Raw genomic sequence first — 3,092 nt, 5'->3', positions numbered from 1 at the left:
GGTCAATATCAAGACTTCCTAATATCACATGCCCAAAAAACCATAACTCATGTTCATGACACGTTCATATAACATTTTTTTAATTATCAATCTAATTAAAAAAGAAAAAAACATAACTATTTTAAAGATAAATCTCAATATTTAATATTCTAAAATATTCTATGGAAATTAAATTCCTATAATCCACTTAATAATTATTAATAATTAAATTAAATTCTAAAATTTTATTCAAAATAAATATATCTATAATCCATAGGTCTTGGATATATGGTGATCACGTGTTTTGTTAAAGCACTCCTTAATATGATGTCACCGATTCAATTCTCTACCCCAATTAAAGCAATATATTCAACATAAAATGTAGTCCTACCAAACTTACAAAAAAATAAACATATCTATCAACATAATTAATAATATACTTTCAATTTTTTTATATTAATAAAATAACTCTCTAACACAATCCAATCCACAATTACAATAATGAGAATCACCAGTTATCTTTGATTACTGTATTTGTTAAATTATCTTTGATTAGTGTATTTGTTAATTCTGCTTTTTTAAGTATATTGCAATAAAATTACGTTTGGCTATTGAATTTCTTATGATAAAACGTAGCGTGTAAAACAACACTATGTCAAATATACTATAACACTTGGACGTCCATTTATGTTTGTTGTATTTGTATCAATTTTAAAAATCCTAAAATTTTAAATATCACGAAACCTTGGTCAGAGCACTAAATCTTCGATCATTAAAAACAGAATATGAAAATTTTGGTGGAGTATTAAAAAGTAAAAGATTGTCCTTTCATAAAATAGTGGAGAGATTAGTAAATTTTATAAATATTCGTGCATCGAGTGTACTGGTCACGTGGTGGGGGTAATCGGCTTTCACGTACCCCGCCTGTGATCAAATTTCAATATTGTGGCGCTGCGCGGCAGCTTATGTATCATTGTGCAGATATATATCGGTATATGTGATTGATGTGACTGATGACGTTGTAAATATTGTACATATGGGCCTAATATAAAGCTTCTTCAGGGGACTAGCCCCCCACTTTTAAAAAATCTTATAAACATTCCATTGATCGTTAGAAGAATACAATGTATGACCACGAACTTAAGTGGGCTAGACTTATATAATGTGTAGTTGAATTATTATTTTATATTTTAAAGTTTTTTTTTGGGTTAATTTTGTTGAGAATTTAATAGAAATTTGTTATAATTATAAATTGATTTTAGTTAAAAAATAGCTATTAATTTATAACAATTTTTCGAGTTAAAAGTTTATTTTGCAAAAAAATATAAAATTGAGCGGGTCAGATCTCAAAATGCAAGTTGGATTCTTGTAACTGATGTAGGGTCACTCCTTTTTTGTTTTTTTATTAGTCACTTTTTTTTAATTAAGGTAATTTTCAAATTCAGTATGGAAATGATGTTGTAATGTCAATATAAGCATTTTGATTTGGTAAAAAATAAAATAAAAAAATAAAAAAATAAAAATAAAAAGAGATGTAAAGATAAAAATAAAATTTATAATTATAATTATAATTATAAAATTATAAAGTTAAATTACACTATAAAATTATCATGGTTTACAAGCTCGTGGTATTACATTGTCGACATTTGTTATGATGAAACATATTTAAAGGCTTGAGGAAATCCATTATGGAATGCAAGTGTACTAGCTTGGATCCATCTTAACTTTGGACTTGATCCCTCAGATTTAACATGAATCTAGGTTGGTTTTAATTTACATCCTCAAAACCTTGGTTTATCAATATTATCATGTGTAAACAAAACTTGGTCACCTAAAATAACTCATGGTGCCTTGTAATGGCGCAAAATTAGGCACCTCTAGATCTTGAGTCATTAACATGTTAAGTAAAGCTTGAGTGAGCCTATTGGTTAAGAACATGTGTTTCCCACTTGGAGGTCACATGTTCAAAACTACAGTGGGGTAGAGGTTTTACATGTTGAATGCTTAATATTGGTCTCTTATGTTGAAGTTTGAAGGGCAAGCATCCCTCTATGGTGGAACCACCATACGAGTGTATATGAATGCCTCGACCCTTGCCAAGTCACAAGTTACTACTTGTATTGTATTGCAAACTATCTTGTAATTCAATTGTAAATTGACTAATGAAAGTTTAAATAAAAATTATTCTCTAGATTGAGATTATCATTAACCAATGAACTCCTTATTCTGTGCATTTATTGCAAGCTATTGCCTCATTTGAATTTTTACTATGATTTTCTCCTAGTATAAATAACTTTAGTTGTTTGAAAAACATTATAGATAATTTTTAAGAGAGGGTTTCTACTCAAAACTTGGTTTTCCAAAAAATCTATCTAGTATATAATACACTTGTATGTCATCATTGCATAATCCTTAGTGTTTATCTTGTCTGTTCTTTGGTTAGTTAGTCCTTGAAAGTTGCGACCCATCACTTATGCAACTTTTGACCATCAAAATTTCATGTATTCACTGTTATCGAAATGTACATGTACATTCGTGTAAATTGTAGTTAAGGTTTTTATTACATCTTATCCAAATCTTATGTGGTTATCAAATGCATGATGTGTATCTATGACTGCAAGAGATTAGTTGTTTTAGGTTTGTTTCTTGTATCCCTTCATGTCTTTTCTCTACAACCTATGTAATTTACCAATAAGAAATTTGAGCACAATACTATGCATGCCAGTTGTGGAGAGAATGATTTTAAGAAGGTTCATGGAGAGAAATATTTAGGGGATTGAATAACAAATCAGCTTGAAAACTAAAGGATGTAGCAAAAGTTATAGTAGTAGTTAAAGAGAAAGAAAGGGAAATTTTACCATACTCCAAAATGCTAGCCAAAATTATAGTAGTAGCTAAGGAAAAGGAAAGGGAAAATTCACATGGACAGTAACTAATAAAACCATTAGTTATTGAAAAAAACGAATGTTCAACATTCTTTAAATTTGATTATAATCCTTTTTCTTCATCCACCATCTCCCCTTCAATGCATATCCAATGCCATTCTTCTTCATTCTACACCATATTTTATTATTAAAGGAGTCTATGATACAATGATTCCTCCCATATCTACC

The sequence above is a fragment of the Pinus tabuliformis genome, chromosome 6 (assembly GCF_031772625.1).
Source record: "Pinus tabuliformis cultivar Carrire ecotype Pingquan chromosome 6, CPIR1, whole genome shotgun sequence".
NCBI lineage: Eukaryota > Viridiplantae > Streptophyta > Pinopsida > Pinales > Pinaceae > Pinus > Pinus tabuliformis.
The sequence above is the reverse complement of the archived record's forward strand: the minus strand, read 5'-3'. Positions refer to the sequence as shown.